This window comes from Schistocerca cancellata, chromosome 3, assembly GCF_023864275.1.
Source record: "Schistocerca cancellata isolate TAMUIC-IGC-003103 chromosome 3, iqSchCanc2.1, whole genome shotgun sequence".
Lineage (NCBI taxonomy): Eukaryota > Metazoa > Arthropoda > Insecta > Orthoptera > Acrididae > Schistocerca > Schistocerca cancellata.
In genome coordinates this window covers 103,182,244-103,199,938 of record NC_064628.1, presented here as the reverse complement: position 1 = coordinate 103,199,938, position 17,695 = coordinate 103,182,244, and the positions used below count along the sequence as shown (strand labels likewise).

At 41.9% G+C, this 17,695-nt stretch overlaps 1 protein-coding gene and 1 non-coding gene across 2 annotated transcripts in view; both read left to right on the top strand.

The window, feature by feature from the left end:
• The window catches only part of LOC126177114 (carcinine transporter-like), a 668,824-nt gene that overhangs the window by 563,206 nt on the left and 87,923 nt on the right, over positions 1–17,695 (top strand). The window lies entirely within an intron of this gene.
• Positions 1,330–1,401, top strand: Trnaw-cca (transfer RNA tryptophan (anticodon CCA)). Its single transcript has one exon. It is a non-coding gene; the product is annotated as a tRNA-Trp (tRNA).

The window sequence follows — 17,695 nt, the reverse complement described above, 5'->3', positions numbered from 1 at the left end:
ATGTGTCATTCGCCTGTGGTATTCTTTCCCTTTAAGGCCTCAGTGAGAGGGGCTTGAAGAGTTGCCGCGTGTGGAATGTGGAGTCTAAAAAAATTTACCATTCCGAGGTATCTACGTAACTCTTTATAGGTTTGAGGGAGAGGAAGGTCAAGTATTTGTTGTACTCTATCTGAGGTGGGACGAATGCCATCATTATTGACCAAATGTCCCAGGAAAATAACCTCCGGCTTCTCCAGTTGGGATTTGTCACGATTAATCTCAACTCCGTGTCGTGCCAATCTATCAAAAACCTGTTGGAGGTGTTGTTTGTGTTCCTCTGCACTTGTGGAGAAAATAATAATGTCGTCTAGGTAGGCATAGCAAAAATTAAGGCCACGTAGAATGGTGTCAATGAATCTTTGCCAGGTCTGAGCGGCATTCTTCAATCCATAAGGCATAAACAAATATTCATATAGTCCAAATGGGGTGATGATAGCGGTTTTGGGGATATCTTCTGGGTGCATCGGAATCTGATGGTATACCTTTTTGCAGTCTAACACAGAGAAAAAGTTGGCAACGAACATGGATTGTGAAAAGTCGTGGAGGTGTGGGACAGGGTAGTTATCAAGTATTGTTCTGGCGTTCCAACGCCTATAGTCTCCACAGAGTCGACAGGAATTGTTCTTTTTGGGAATGATATGTATTGGGGAACACCATGCACTATCCGAGGGGCGGACTATACCCAAGCGTAAAAGTTCAATAATACAATCTTTGACAGCGGTAAGTTTTTTTGCATTGAGGCGACAGGGGGCGAGAACAGACAGGCGGTCCCTCAGTTGTGTTAAGCCGGTGACAGACGCCCGTAGTAATGGCCTTGATTTTGTGAAAAGGTGTGGCCGAAATACATGGAGGGACGCTGGAAGGCGCGACATTATCGTCGGTGCGCGGTAAGTATGAAAGGGAACTAACCTGAAACACGTTATCATTGAACGGTAGTTCAGTGAAAGCTGCAGTGTTGTCCGTGGAGCTGCGCTGTGCAACAGCCGGCGGGATTCCATTGACTATGGTGTCACTGCACGAAGGAATCGTTGCGCGCGCATGCGCAGCGTCACCTGTAACAGCTGTCGACTCTGTGTTTTGATGAGTGGCGGAAGGTGAAGCGCAGGGAGGGGGGTTGCTGGGCGGGTTGCCGTCTTCGCTGTCCAGGTCGTGGCATGCGCTGCTGTGGTTGCGTATAAACAGCGGTGCCGTATGCAGGTCCCATGTAGTTTCGTGCGTGTTATTACTTTTAATCTTGATCTGCTCTCTAAACCCGCCCAATTCATCAGTCAGGGCATCACAACGCACCATGACTCCGTTGCGCAACGGTAGCGCTTCTGACTCCAGATCAGAAGGTTGCGTGTTCAGATCACGTCGGGGTCACCAGAATGGCGCGTGTTACACTTATAACATAGAAAACACCATTTACATTCACTACGTAATATTTTAATGGCAAACGATAAATCAAAACACAAAGAAATAGTTTTCGACAATCATGGTAACAGTCATGACGAATGTCTCACACCAACTGGTCAACAACCAAAGTAAAGTAAAACGAAGTACAAAAAAGGCAAAGATATTAATACACTCCTGGAAATGGAAAAAAGAACACATTGACACCGGTGTGTCAGACCCACCATACTTGCTCCGGACACTGCGAGAGGGCTGTACAAGCAATGATCACACGCACGGCACAGCCGACACACCAGGAACCGTGGTGTTGGCCGTCGAATGGCGCTAGCTGCGCAGCATTTGTGCACCGCCATCTTCAGTGTCAGCCAGTTTGCCGTGGCATACGGAGCTCCATCGCAGTCTTTAACACTAGTAGCATGCCGCGACAGCGTGGACGTGAACCGTATGTGCAGTTGACGGACTTTGAGCAAGGGCGTATAGTGGGCATGCGGAAGGCCGGGTAGATGTACCGCCGAATTGCTCAACACGTGGGGCGTGAGGTCTCCACAGTACATCGATGTTGTCGCCAGTGGTCGGCGGAAGGTGCACGTGCCCGTCGACCTGGGACCGGACCGCAGCGACGCACAGATGCACGCCAAGACCGTAGGATCCTATGCAGTGCTGTAGGGGACCGCACCGCCACTTCCCAGCAAATTAGGGACACTGTTGCTCCTGGGGTATCGGCGAGTACCATTCACAACCGTCTCCATGAAGCTGGGCTACGGTCCCGCACACCGTTAGGCCGTCTTCCGCTCACGCCCCAACATCGTGCAGCCCGCCTCCAGTGGTGTCGCGACAGGCGTGAATGGAGGGACGAATGGAGACGTGTCGTCTTCAGCGATGAGAGTCGCTTCTGCCTTGGTGCCAATGATGGTCGTATGCGTGTTTGGCGCCGTGCAGGTGAGCGCCACAATCAGGACTGCATACGACCGAGGCACACAGGGCCAACACCCGGCATCATGGTGTGCGGAGCGATCTCCTACACTGGCCGTACACCACTGGTGATCGTCGAGGGGACACTGAATAGTGCACGGTACATCCAAACCGTCATCGAACCCATCGTTCTACCATTCCTAGACCGGCAAGGGAACTTGCTGTTCCAACAGGACAATGCACGTCCGCATGTATCCCGTGCCACCCAACGTGCTCTAGAAGGTGTAAGTCAACTACCCTGGCCAGCAAGATCTCCGGATCTGTCCCCCATTGAGCATGTTTGGGACTGGATGAAGCGGCGTCTCACGCGGTCTGCACGTCCAGCACGAACGCTGGTCCAACTGAGGCGCCAGGTAGAAATGGCATGGCAAGCCGTTCCACAGGACTACATCCAGCATCTCTACGATCGTCTCCATGGGAGAATAACAGTCTGCATTGCTGCGAAAGGTGGATATACACTGTACTGGTGCCGACATTGTGCATGCTCTGTTGCCTGTGTCTATGTGCCTGTGGTTCTGTCAGTGTGATCATGTGATGTATCTGACCCCAGGAATGTGTCAATAAAGTTTCCCCTTCCTGGGACAATGAATTCATGGTGTTCTTATTTCAATTTCCAGGAGTGTATTTTCTGGCAGTTCTGCCACACTGGTATTAAGGAAAACGCGGAAGGGAGGACCTACCACTGTAACTTTATTTTCATGCAACCTGTTTGTTTAACAATATATAATCATAAACTTTTTTTTACAAATTAATACATTTGTGAAATAAATAAGCTTTTACAAGAGAAACCAATACAAGAACAACATGACAATAATTACAGGGGCCCAAACCTGCAGCCCCTATGAAGGCTGTGGCTCAGAAAGTCAGTATTAAAATCTCCACGCATTATCACTGTTTTCCCAGTTGTCTTGAGTTTGCCTAAAGCAAGGTCCAGTTTTTTGAAAAAAATACTTATGTCGTTAACAGATCTATAGACACACAAAATAATAAGTTTTTTTCAGACGTTAACTCAACAGCTCAGATTTCAAAGACTGTTCACACCCTAGTTTGCAAAAAGAGACTCTACTCTTATAATCTACATTTTCTTTTACATATATACAAATTCCCCCATGTTTCGATTCCATTTTACAAAAGCAGTTTGCAAGATTAAAATGCAACATTAACGATTTAACAATTCAAAATTTTAGGGAAAGGTTGCAGCACTTAGACTTGGTTGAGGTGTACAGTGAACATGATGCTAATTTAAAATTTAACCTATTTCATGATACCTTTGCGAATATATTTGAAAACAGTTCCCCTAAGAAAACAGTGAAATATGCTAATTTAAAATTTAACCTATTTCATGATGTTGTTGCTGTTGTCTTCAGTCCTGAGACTGGTTTGATGAAGCTCTCCATGCTACTCTATCCTGTGCAAGCTTCTTCATCTCCCAGTACTTACTGCAACCAACATCCTTCTGAATCTGCTTAGTGTATTCATCTCTTGGTCTCCCTCTTCAATTTTTACCTTCCACGCTGCCCTCCAATGCTAAATTTGTGATCCCTTCATGCCTCAGAACATGTCCTACCAACCGGTCCCTTCTTCTTGTCAAGTTGTGCCACAAACTCCTCTTTTCAACAATTCTATTCAAAACCTCCTCATTAGTTATGTGATCTACCCATTTAATCTTCAGCATTCTTCTGTAGCACCACATTTCAAAAGCTTCTATTCTCTTCTTGTCGAAACTATTTATCGTCCATGTTTCGCTTCCACACATGGCTACACTCCATACAAATACTTTCAGAAACGACTTCCTGACACTTAAATCTATACTCGATATTAACAAATTTCTCTTCTTCAGAAACGATTTCCTTGCCATTGCCAGTCTACATTTTATATCCTCTCTACTTCGACTATCATTAGTTATTTTGCTCCGCAAATAGCAAAACTCCTTTACTACTTTAATGTCTCATTTCCTAATTCAATTCCCTCAGCATCGCCTGACTTAATTCGACTACATTCCATTATCCTCGTTTTTCTTTTGTTGATGTTCATCTTATATCCTCCTTTCAAGACACTGTCCATTCCGTTCAGCTGCTCCTCCAGGTCTATTGCTGTCTCTGACAGCATTACAATGTCATCGGCGAACCGCAAAGTTTTTATTTCTTTTCCAAATTTTTTTCCTACTCCAAATTTTTCTTTTGTTTCCTTTACTGCTTCCTCAATATACAGATTGAATAACATCAAGGATAGGCTACAACCCTGTCTCACTCCCTTCCCAACCGCTGCTTCCCTTTCATGTCTCTCGACTCTTATAACAGCCTTTCACTCCCTGTATTTTACCCCTGCCACCTTTAAAATTTGAAAGAGAGTATTCCAGTTAGCATTGTCAAAAGCTTTCTCTAAGTCAACAAATGCTAGAAACGTAGGTTTGCCTTTACTTAATCTATTTTCTAAGATAAGTCGTAGGGTCAGTATTGCCTCACATGTTCCAACATTTCTGTGGAATCCATACTGATCTTCACCGAGGTCGGCTTCTACCAGTTTTTCCATTCATCTGTAAAGAATTCGCGTTACTATTTTGCAGCTGTGACTTATTAAACTGATAGTTCGGTAATTTTCACCTCTGTCAACACCTGCTTTCTGTGGGATTGGAATTATTATATTCTTCTTGAAGTCTGAGGGTATTTCCCCTGTCTCATACATCTTGCTCACCAGATGGTAGAGTTTTGTCAGGACTGGCTCTCCTAAGGCCGTCAGTAGTTCTAATGGAATGTTGTCTACTCCCGGGGCCTTGTTTCGACTCAGGTCTTTCAGTGCTCTGTCAAACTCTTCACACAGTATCATATCTCCCATTTCATCTCCATTTCCATAATATTGTCCTCAACTACAACACCCTTGTATAGACCCTCTATATACTCCTTCCACCTTTTTGCTTTCCCTTCTTTGCTTAGAACTGGGTTTCCATCTGAGCTCTTGATATTCATACAAGTGGTTCTCTTTTCTCCAAAGGTCTCTTTAATTTTCCTGTAGGCAGTATCTACCTTACCCCCAGTGAGATAAGCCTCTACATCCTTACATTTTTCCTCTTGCCATCCCTGCTTAGCCATTTTGCACTTCCTATCGATCTCATTTTTTAGACATTTGTATTCCTTTTTGCCTGCTTCATTTACTGCATTTTTATATTTTCTCCTTTCATAAATTAAATTCAATATTTCTTCTGTTACCCTAGGATTTCTACTAGCCCTTGTCTTTTTACCTAGTTGATCTTCTGCTGCCTTCACTACTTCGTCCCTCAGAGCTACCCATTCTTCTTCTACTGTATTCCTTTGCCCCATTCCTATCAATTGTTCCCTTATGCTCTCCCTGAAACTCTGCACAACCTCTGGTTCTTTCAGTTTATCCAGGTCCCATCTCCTTAAATTCCCACCTTTTTGCAGTTTATTCAGTTTTAATGTACAGTTCATAACCAATAGATTGTGGTCAGAGTCCACATCTGCCCCTGGAAATGTCTTACAATTTAAAACCTGTGTTCCTAAATCTCTGTCTTACCATTATATAATCTATCTGATACCTTCTAGTATCTCCAGGATTCTTCCATGTATACAGCCTCCTTTTATGATTCTTGACCCAAGTGTTAGCTATGATTAAGTTATGCTCTGTGCAAAATTCTACCATACGGTTTCCTCTTTCATTTCTCTCCCCCAATCCATATTCACCCACTATGTTTCCTTCTCTCCCTTTTCCTAATCTCGAATTCCAGTCACCCATGACTATTAAATTTTCGTCTCCCTTCACTAACTGAATAATTTCTTTTATCTCATCATACATTTCATCAATTTCTTCGTCATCTGCAGAGCCAGTTGGCTTGGCCCCCTTCTAACAGCCGTGTACCGCAACTCTCTAGAGGAACAGAAGGTTCCAAATGATTGGAAAAGAGCACAGGTAGTCCCAGTCTTCAAGAAGGGTCGTCGAGCAGATGCACAAAACTATAGACCTATATCTCTGACGTCGATCTGTTGTAGAATTTTAGAACATGTTTTTTGCTCGCGTATCATGTCGTTTTTGGAAACCCAGAATCTACTCCGTAGGAATCAACATGGATTCCGGAAACAGCGATCGTGTGAGACCCACCTCGCTTTATTTGTTCATGAGACCCAGAAAATATTAGATACAGGCTCCCAGGTAGATGCTATTTTCCTTGACTTCCGGAAGGCGTTCGATACAGTTCCGCACTGTCGCCTGGTAAACAAAGTAAGAGGCTACGGAATATCAGACCAGCTGTGTGGCTGGATTGAAGAGTTTTTAGCAAACAGAACACAGCATGTTGTTATCAATGGAGAGACGTCTACAGACGTTAAAGTAACCTCTAGCGTGCCACAGGGGAGTGTTATGGGACCATTGCTTTTCACAATATATATAAATGACCTAGTAGATAGTGTCGGAAGTTCCATGCGGCTTTTCGCGGATGATGCTGTAGTATACAGAGAAGTTGCAGCATTAGAAAATTGTAGCGAAATGCAGGAAGATCTGCAGCGGATAGGCACTTGGTGCAGGGAGTGGCAACAGACCTTTAACATAGACAAATGTAATGTATTGCGAAAACATAGAACAAAGGATCCTTTATTGTATGATTATGTGATAGCGGAACAAACACAGGTAGCAGTCACTTCTGTAAAATATCTGGGGGTTTGCGTGCAGAACGATTTGAAGTGGAATGATCATATAAAATTAATTGTTGGTAAGGCGGGTACCAGGTTGAGATTCATTGGGAGAGTCCTTAGAAAATGCAGTCCATCAACAATGGAGGTGGCTTACGAAACACTCGTTCGACCTATACTTGAGTATTGATCATCAGTGTGGGATCTGTACCAGATCGGGTTGACGGAGGAGATAGAGAAGATCCAAAGAAGAGCGGCGCGTTTCGTCACAGGGTTATTTGGTAACCGTGATAGCGTTACGGAGATGTTTAGCAAACTCAAGTGGCAGACTCTGCAAGAGAGGCGCTCTGCATCGCGGTGTACCTTGCTCGCCAGGTTTCGAGAGGGTGCGTTTCTGGATGAGGTATCAAATATATTGCTTCCCCCTACTTATACCTCCCGAGGAGATCACGAATGTAAAATTAGAGAGATTCGAGCGCACACGGAGGCTTTCCGGCAGTCGTTCTTCCCGCGAACCATACGCGACTGGAACAGAATAGGGAGGTAATGATAGTGGCACGTAAAGTGCCCTCCGCCACACACCGTTGGGTGGCTTGCGGAGTATAAATGTAGATGTAGATGTAGATAAACTTGAACTACCGTAGCAGGCATGGGCTTCGTGTCTATCTTGACCACAATAATGCGTTCATTATGCTGTTTGTAGTAGCTTACCCGCACTCCTACTTTTTTTTACTCATTATTAAACCTACTCCTGCATTACCCCTATTTGATTTTGTATTTATAACCCTGCATTCACCTGACCAAAAGTCTTGTTCCTCCTGCCACCGAACTTCACTAATTCCCACTATATCTAACTTTAACCTATCCATTTCCCTTTTTAAATTTTCTAACCTACCTGCCCGATTAAGGGATCTGACATTCCACGCTCTGATTCATAGAACGCCAGTTTTCTTTCTCCTGATAATGACGTCCCCTTGAGTATTCCCCACCTGGAGATCCGAATGGGGGACTATTTAACCTCCAGAATATTTTACCCAAGAGGACGCCATCATCATTTATCCATACAGTAAAGCTGCATGCCCTCGGGAAAAATTACGGCTGTAGTTTCCCCTTGCTTTCAGCCGTTTGCAGTACCAGCACAACAAGGCTGTTTTGGTTAGTGTTACAGAGCCAGATCAGTCAATCATCCAGACTGTTGCCCCTGCAACTACTGAAAAGGCTGCTGCCCCTCTTCAGGAACCACACGTTTGTCTGGCCTCTCAACAGCTACCCCTCCGTTGTGGTTGCACCTACGGTACGGCCATATGTATCATTGAGGCACGCAAGCCTACCCACCAACGACAAGGTCCATGGTTCATGGGGGTAGGTATTTCATGATACCTTTGTGAATATATTTGAAAACAGTTCCCCTAAGAAAACAGTGACATATAATCGTAAGAAACCATATAAAAAGCCATGGCTTACTAAAGGGATAAAAATATCTTGTAAACAGAAAACGGAAATGTATCTTACAGCTAGGAGTAGTAGTGATCCCAAAACAGTGAAACATTATAAAAACTACTGCATTGTATTAATAAAAGTTATTAAAAAGTCCAGAAGTATGTGCATTATGTCTGAGATTAGAACATCTGATAATAAAATTAAAACAATTTGGAATATTTTGAAAAGGGGAACAGGGCAACCGAGAGCACAGGAAGACAGACTGTATTTCTATCAATCACAATGAAAAATTTGCTAACAAGAAGTCAGAAGCGGAAAACATTTTTAATAATCATTTTAAGTGTTGTAGAGAAAATAGGATCCAGCTATTCATTAGAAAATGCAAGGTAGTATATGGAAGAGTCAGTACCTATGCAATTTGATAAAACTGAAATTCAGCCCACCTCTCCTACTGAAATTAGGAAAATAATAAATTCACTCAAAAGTAAAAGCTCACATGAAATTGATGGCATTTGCAACAGAATACTTAAAGCTTGTTCCCAGCAAATCAATAGGGTTCTCAGCCACATACGTAGTAGCTCACTGAAACAGGGCATTTTTCAGACAGCGTATTTCAATATGCTATTTTTAAACCATTGCACAAAAAAGGGGATAGATCTGATGCTAACAACTACCGCCAATCTCACTTCTGACAGCTTTATCCAAAATTCTTGAAAAAGTAATGTATTCACGAGTAGCATCACATACTTGTAGAACTGAAGTACTAACAAAATGTCAGTTTGGTTTTCAGAAAGTCTTTTCAACAGAAAATGCTATATATGCTTTCACTGATCAAATATTAAATGCATTGAATAACCAAACATCACCCATTGGGATATTTTGTGATCTCTCAAAGGCTTTTGATTGAGTGAAACATGAAATTCCTCTAGATAAGCTTAAGTATTGTGGTATGAGCGTGACAGTGCACAAATGGTTTGACTCATACTTAACTGGAAAAATGCAAAAGATTGAAATTAACAGTACAGATAGTCTGCAAAAATCAGCAAAGCCCTCAAATTGGGGAGGTACCAAGAATGATGTCTCACAGGGTTCAGTCTTGGGTCCCTTATTGTTCTTAATACATATTAACGGCTTGCCACTCTATATTCATGAAGATGCAAAGCTAGTTCTTTTTGCTGATGATACAAGTATAGTAATCACACCCAAGAATCAAGACTCAGCTGAGGAAATTGCAAATAATGTCTCTCAGAAAATTATTAAGTGGTTCTCTGCAACTGGACTCTCACTAAATTTTGAGAAAATACAGTTTATACAATTCTGTACAATAAATGGCATAAAACAATTGACAAATATAGACTATGAACGGATGTCTGTTGCTAAGGCAGAATACTCAAAATTTCTGGGTGTGTGTACTGATGAGAAATTGAATTTGAAGAAACACATTTAAGATCTGCTGAAACAGTTAGGTTCAGCTACTTATGCTATTAGGATTATTGCAAATTTTGGTGATAAACATATCAGTAAATTAGCCTACTATGCCTATTTTCATTCACTGCTTTCATATGGCATCATATTTTGGGGCAATTCGTCATTAAGAGAGAAAGTATTCATTGCACAAAAGTGTGTAATCAGATAATTGCTGGAGCCCACCCAAGATCACCTTGCAGACGCTTATTTAAGGAACTTGGGATACTCACAGTACCTTCGCAATACATATATTAACTAATGAAATTTGTCATTAATAACCCATTGCAATTCAAAAATAGCAGCGATGTGCGTAGCTACAACACTAGAAGAAAGGATGATATTCACTGCTCTGGATTAAATCTCACTTTGGCACAGAAAGGGATAAATTAAGCTGCCACAAAAATCTTTGGTCATTTGCCAAATAATATTAAAAGTCTGACAGATAGCCAACCAACATTTAAAAGCAAATTAAAAGAATTTATGAATGACAACTCCTTCTACTCAATAGATGATTTCTTAGATATGAAGTAGTAACTGTAAAAAAATTATTAATTATTTTGTGTAAAGAAAATTATTGTTAAAGTTACACATTCCACATCATTACGAAATGTCGTATTCGTGATCTATATGATCCATTTGTCCAAAGTACTTTGGACTGCTTCCATACTATGCCTTTTGTGACTCAAATTTGCTAAACGACAGATTTCTTCAACCAAAAATTGTTTCCCACTGTAATTTAAATGAAGGCCATGGCTGGTATGCATGGATCTAACATACTTACATTTATTAAGTTCACATACAGAAATTTTGTACTCCTTTTTGCCTGCTTTATTTACAAACAAACGTCTCAAAAAAGAGATCGACAGAAAGTGCAAAATGGCTACGCAGGGATGACTATAGAACAAATGTGAGGATGTAGAGGCATATCTCACTAGGGATAAGATAGATACTGCCTACAGGAAAATTAGAGAGACCTTTGGAGAAAAGAGAACCACTTGTATGAATATCAAGAGCTCAGATGGAAACCCAGTTCTAAGCAAAGAAGGGAAAGCAGAAAGGGGGAAGGAGTATATAGAGGGTCTATACAAACTCCTCCATTGCCAGTCCCAAGCCCGGGGCCCCATCTTGCAATTCATGGGGAAGGAGGAGGGGGAGCAGTAACAGCTTTGTAAAATAACCTGGGTACATCTGGCTCCGGATGGTAGCACCCAGTTAGGGCCCCTACGCAGGGTTACAGGTGAATCTCGGCCAATGGTCTCGAAGGCGGAAGAGGAACGTCACTTGAGAGCAGAAGAGCCACTGAAACATATCAGGTAGCGGCTGTACTCCATGTTAGGGGCGGCTACCAAAGGCGTCTGCATCCCCACACATCTTCTGGGTCTAACAACTTCAGTTGCATAACTGGACGGACACAATCTGTCCCATCAACAAAAATTTTTTTAGCTCATGGAATGGATCGAACTATGGAATCGAGATTACCCCAAGGGTACAATCCCCCGTTGACCAAGATCAACTCAAGCAGGCATTTGGATTCTGGGGGACCTGCCAAAAAGTGCATAAGGGAAGAGTCGGAGCTCCCAAGAACCTCAAAGAAGATTAAAACTAAAAAGACTTTCAGAATTGGAACCATAAATGTACAGACAATGATAAAGACCGGTAAAATTAAACAGGTACTAGATGAGATGAAAGAGAAAAGCAATGGAATATTAGCGATGCAAGAAGCAAGATACACTGATGAAGATACAGTGGAGTCAGAAGGCTCCATAGTACTGAAAGGGAAAGCGGAAGTTAGAATGGGAAAGGAAAGACATGCACCTAGATGCTTTGGTACAGGTAGAGGACAAGAGATACGAGGATGGCATAACTGAAATGAAGAGCAGGTCAGAAAGGATATCAACACTGACATTTCTAGCAGGGACCAAAAAGTATACAATAACACACGGACACGCACCTACTAATGACAAGAACAGGAAAGACAAGAAAGTTGCAGAGAGTTTCTGGGAGGAGCTAGATGATACACTGAAAAACATACCATACAAACATGTAAAGATACTCGTTGAAGATTATAACGCACAGATTGGAAGAGAGAAGCAACATAAAGGAGTAGTGGGTGAGTACCCTGTGCACCAGTGGATAATCAAAAATGGAGAAAGACTAATTGAACTGTGTCAAGAACACAAAATGAGATTGATAACAACACACTTCAGGGCCAAACCGTGTAAGAAAAAGACAGGGGCAAACCCATGCACCTGCCTCGGCGAATTCCAAATTGACCACATAGCAGTCAGCTGGACAAACGCTAAAGAGATCATGAACAAAAAGGTCAGGAAGAACACAAGAATAGAACCGGATCACTATCTTACAGAAGTTAAGTGCCTTTGGATTCCAAACAGGGACAGACTGCCACAGACGAATAGAAGAACAGAAAACACAAAAGTAGACAGAGACAAATTAAGACACAATCGATCCAGATATGAGGAAGGAATTGAATCATTCAATGAATGGGACGACATGAAGCGAAATATCGCAAAACAGGCTGAACTATGGGGAAAGGAAGAAAAGAAACAGAAGAACTGGTGGTGGAACAATGAATGTGAGGAAGCCATAGAGACTCACAGGAAAGCCTGAAGAGACTGGAGCAGCAACAAGGACCCGGAAAAATGGGAAGTCATCTTAGGAGCAAGAAATGAAGTGACCCAAACAATAAGATGGACCAGAAGACAGAAGATGAAGCAGGAACTGGACGAGATTGAGACCAACGCCAGGAAAAATGACAGCAGACACTTTTTCGGGAAATTCAAAAAGAGTCTGATTGGATACAAGGGTAGAGAACTGTTTATAAGAGATAAGAAAGGGGAGCTGGCTGTTAGTGCAAAGGAGAACTGTCGGATTTTTGCAGAGTACTTTCATGACCTGCTGAACTGTGAACCACCTGAAGACTAGCTGGAACTGAGTACTGACACAGAAGAGAGAGAGCCGCGCCCTCCAACCAGGGATGAAGTCGCTCATGCCATAAGCGATCTAAAGAATAATAAGTTAACTGGAGAAGATGGTATAGCAGCCGAGATGATAAAGTTGGGAGGCAACAAAGCAATAGACAACATGACCAACACAATCCACCAGATCTGGAGAACAAAGAAGTTGCCAGAAGGATGGAAGAATGCAATTGTAGTACCAATACATAAGAAGGGGGACAAGAGAGATGCAAACAACTACAGAGGAATATCGCTACTAGAGGTCGGATACAAAATGCTCAAGAGAGTAGAACAACAGGTAGAAAGTACAGTTGGTGACTACCAAGTGGGATTCAGGAAGGGAACAGGTTCTATAGAACAAATATTTATCCTGAAGCAATTGATCGAACATAGGGGCTTAAAAAACCAAAAAGACAGTAATAACCTTTGTGGACTTCACAAAGGCATATGACTCCATCGACAGGCAGACTCTTGTTAGGATCCTGAAGAACAGAGGACTTGATGGAACTACACAAGATCTCATAAAAGAAATTCTGACAGACACAAAAGCAAGGGTGAGATTCAGAGGAGCACTGTCAGAAGAATTTGAGATCAAGACTGGTGTTAAACAAGGAGATGGGTTGTCACCATTGTTGTTCAATATAGCACTGGACAAAGTGATCAGACAGTGGAGAGCAATACACGAGGACATGGGAATACCAAAGACCCATGTGGGGGACAAAAAGGACAGCAGGGCTCATGTGGACTGCCTAGCCTTTGCAGACAACATAGCAATAGTAAGTGAGATGGAAGAAGACACAAAGACACAACTCGACAACTTAAGTAAGGTAGCCAGAAAGATGGGACTGGGAATAGCCTATAACAAGACAAAGACATTAAACACCACTGCAGACTGGGAAACACCGGAAGGCACTGTTCAAATGTTGGAAAAATTTAAATACCTAGAAGAATTTATAACAGGAAGGAACAAGGGCATGTAGGGAATAACAGAGAGGATAAAGTAGATGAGGTCAGCCTCCTGTATGACAAGAGAGTGATACAATAAAAAGAATATATTCACAGAAGCAAAGATAAGCCACTACTAGGCAACGGTGTGGAATGCAGTAGTATATGCTGCTGAGACAGTGACACTAGGAAGAAATGGTGCAGAAAAACTAGAGAAAGAACAGAGAAAAATACTAGGTCCCAAAAGAAGTGGAGAGAGGTGAATGCGAAGACCTAGGGAAGAATTGTACCGGAAGTTGAGAACAATATATGGGGAAATCAGACTCAAAAGGACAAGGTTTGCTGGACATGTAGTTGGGATGAGTATGGACAGAATGATGAAGAGAGTGTGGGAAACAACAGGGAGGACAAGGGGAAAGACAGAACAAAGTGGGTTGTTAAACTTCAGAAGGACTGGTTGGAATTGGGGATCAAGGTCGAAGGAAAGGAAAATTGGAGGAACAAATATAAACCGACCAATATGCCGGAGATCAGTAACAGAGAAGAATACAGGAAAAGATTAGAGTGTCACCACTGGAGCCGACAGGAGAAAAGGACACTGGAGATCTCGGAAGAAGATCAGGAGAGAAGAAGAGAAAGAATGAAGAGGTTCTGGGAGAAGAAGAGGAAAATGCAGTCCATGAAGGGGCTACCCGTGGTCCAACAGAGGCCGTAATGCAAGAACAAGAAGAAAGGGTACAAGAAGAAGAAGAAGAACAGGGTCTATACAAGGGCCATGTATTTGAGGACAAAATTATGGAAATGGAAGAGGATGTAGATGAAGATGAAATGAGAGATATGATACTGCTTGAAGATTTTGACAGAGCACTGAAAGACCTAAGTCGAAACACGGCCCTGGGAGTAGACAACATTCCATTAGAACTACTGACAACCTTGAGAGAGCCAACCCTGACAAAACTCTACCATCTGGTGAGCAAGATGTATGGGACAGGCGAAATACCCTTAGACTTCAAGAAGAATATAATAATTCCAATCCCAAAGAAAGGAGGTGTTGACAAATGTCAAAATTACCGAACTAAGTTTTGTAAGACACAGCTGCAAAATACTAATGCGAATTCTTTACAGACAAATGGAAAAACTGGTAGAAACTGACCTCGGGGAAGATCACTTTGGATTCTGTGGAAATGTTGGAACACATGAGGCAATACTGACCCAACGATTCATCTTAGAAGATAGACTAAGGAAACACAAACCTACGTTTCTAGCATTTGTAGACTCAGAGCAAGCTTTTGACAATGTTGACTGGCATACTCTCATTCAAACTCTGAAGGTTGCAGGGGTCAAATGCAGGGGGTGAAAGGCTATTTACAATTTGTACAGAAACCAGATGGAAGTTATAAGAGTCGGGGGGCATGAAAGGGAAGCAGTGGTTGGGAAGCAAGTGAGACAGGGGTGTAGCCTGCCCTCGATGTTATTGGTTCAAAAATGGTTAAAATGGCTCTGAGCACTATGGTACTTAACATCTGAGGTCATCAGTCCCCTAGAACTTAGAACTACTTAAACATAACTAACATAAGGACATCACACACATCCATGCGCGAGGCAGGATTCGAACCTGCGACCATAGCAGTCCCACAATTCCAGACTGAAGTGACTAGAACTGCTTGGCCACACTGGCCGGCCAATGTTATTGGATCTGTGTATTGAGCAAGCAGTAAAGGGAACAAAAGAAAAATCGGAGTAGGTATTAAAATCCATGGAGAAGAAATAAAAACTTTTGAGGTTTCCCTGATGACACTGTAATTCCGTCAGACACAGCAAAGGACCTGGAAGAGCAGCTGAATGGAATGGACAGTCTCGTGAAAGGAGGATATAAGATGAACATCAACAAAAGCAAAACGAGGATAATGGAATGTAGTCGAATTAAGTTGGGTGATACTGAGGGAATTATATTAGCTAATGAGACACTTAAAGCAGTAAATGAGTTTTGCTATTTGGGGAGCAAAATAACTGATAATGGTCGTAGTAGAGAGGATATAAAATGTAGACTGGCAGTGGCAAGCAAAGCTTTTCTGAAGAAGAGAAATTTGTTGACATCGAGTATAGATTTAAGTGTCAGGAAGTCTTTTCTGAAAGTATTTGTATGGAGTGTAGCTATGTATAAAAGTGAAACGTGGATGATAAATAGTTTACACAAAAAGAGATTAGAAGCTTTCAAAATGTGGTGCTACAGAAGGATGCTGATGATTAGGTGGGTAGATCACATAACTAATGAGGAGGTATTGAACAGAATTGGGGAGAAGAGAAATTTGTGGCACGACTTGACTAGAAGAAGGGATCAGTTGGTAGGACATATTCTGATGCATAAAGGAATCACCAGTTTAGTATTGGGGGGGGGGGAGCATGGAGGGTAAAAATCGTAGATGGAGACCAAGAGATGAATACACTAAACAGATTCAGAAGGATGTAAGTTGCAGTAGGTACTGGGAGAGCTGCATCAAACCAGTCTCTGGATTAAAGAACACAACAACAACATGATACTCTAATGAGCATTCATCCAGATATACGCAATAAACGTTCTTAATGTATCTAATATATATATATATATATATATATATATATATATATATATTTATTTATTTATTTATTTATTTATTTATTTATTTATTTATTTAATATATGAAAGGTGAAATGTTACCAAAAGGCTCAAAATGTTCTACTCCAATTTTTACTGACACTATAATAAACTTTCAAACAGGTATACACGGTACATTATTCTAGTTTTAAATGACAGTGCCGGCCGGAGTGGCCATGCGGTTCTAGGCGCTACAGTCTGGAGCCGAGCGACCGCTACGGTCGCAGGTTCTAATCCTGCCTCGGGCATGGATGTGTGTGATGTCCTTAGGTCAGTTAGGTTTAATTAGTTCCAAGTTCTAGGCGACTAATGACCTCAGAAGTTAAGTCGCATGGTGCTCAGAGCCATTAGCCAAATGACAGTGTACTTGTTTTCTATTAAAGATGAATGTGAAAAATAAAATGCCACACTGTGCTGCAAAATTTGCGGTTTCGATTTATTTCTTACAGTGCTTAAACTATGAAAGGAGGGCATGTAAAACATTAGACAAATTGTTTCCCTTGTATTTATTCTCTGTCCTTACACATATTTTCAACAAAAATTGTATACACAGTGACGTGCTGTTTGTTTTCTCCCTCACCATTGGTTTTACAGAAAACAGGAAAGTTGTATTAAAGCTTACCAGCTTAGGTCTAGAATACTACTACAGAATCTAAATCATCCAAACCTTTGCAATCCTACCCATTCACAGATTAAAACTATGTGAAAACTACCATTGAAACTACTTCCCTCACAGATTCAGAAGGGAGACAGAGGGAAGGGCGTAAATGGATATAGAAAGTAGGCAGAGGGAGTGAGAAGGAGATGGACAAGGAAAGAGGGGAGAGAGGCAGAGAGAAAAGGGGAGGGGTGATTTGATTATGTATATCCAATTCTCGTATGCATTTAGCAGTCGTGAAGCATTGCCGAGTTGATTAGTTTGTAACAGTTATTGGAAATCCAAATAGCCTATACTGCAGGTGTATAGGACTGATCAACAAATAAACCAAAAAGAAGACAGAAGAATTGATATGGAGTTCAGTTGTGTTATTTTTTTCTCTTAGTCAGTTTTCCTATTTATATATTATGTACATTTACTAACTTTAGTACAAGTCACTTCCAGCTGCTTGCATACCATACAGCCTTGATTTTCTCTTGTGTTGTTTCTAAGCCTTCACTATTCTTCAATCGTGAGCTAACATCCCAAACAT